This window comes from Penaeus monodon, chromosome 28 (assembly GCF_015228065.2).
Source record: "Penaeus monodon isolate SGIC_2016 chromosome 28, NSTDA_Pmon_1, whole genome shotgun sequence".
NCBI classification, from domain to species: Eukaryota; Metazoa; Arthropoda; class Malacostraca; order Decapoda; family Penaeidae; genus Penaeus; species Penaeus monodon.
In genome coordinates, this window is record NC_051413.1 from 28,005,695 (window position 1) to 28,006,373 (window position 679).

Below are 679 nucleotides of genomic sequence, written 5' to 3' on the forward strand. Positions count from 1 at the left end.
TGGAGTAAATATGTGGAACATCCTGATTTCTTGGTAATATTTACTCTAGTCCGGAATTCACCAACAGAACGCACAATATCGCATAGATTTTCTTCGGAAAATCTTTTCTTTATACACTTTATGCGACTAATCTAATGTGCATGGTGTGTAAGATATTATCTACTGAGAAGATATAACTTCAAATTACTATTGAATTGAAAGTCTACTCAAATATATTTATAGTGTCAACCTCAAAAGACAACAGACGAAAAAAAAAGAAAAAAAATTGACTGGACTAAAAGTAAAGTCTCTGTGATAATTATCATTATACACTTTTTTTTTCATTTGTAATAGCTAAGAAATTGCTACATTTTTTAAAGATAATTTGGCTATGACAGTGCGAGACCATCCTTTCTTCCAACCCAATGCTTCATTTACAAAAGAGCATAAGGAGAAGAAATATACTGTAGAAAGGAGATAGAACTCTATGTAATCTGATGTGTTGCAAGGGGGGGGGCTGAACTAACTTTTTTTAACATGAATGTAATTTTGAAACTATATTTATATTCGAAAAGTATATTCTTGCATATCTAATACAACGATTTTTCTTTATTATTATTATTTTTGTTGAGGTTTTGAGTTCTGATCTTAAAATAAACGGAGAGAAACTCTGTTCTTTTAATGCTAATATAAACAAGTT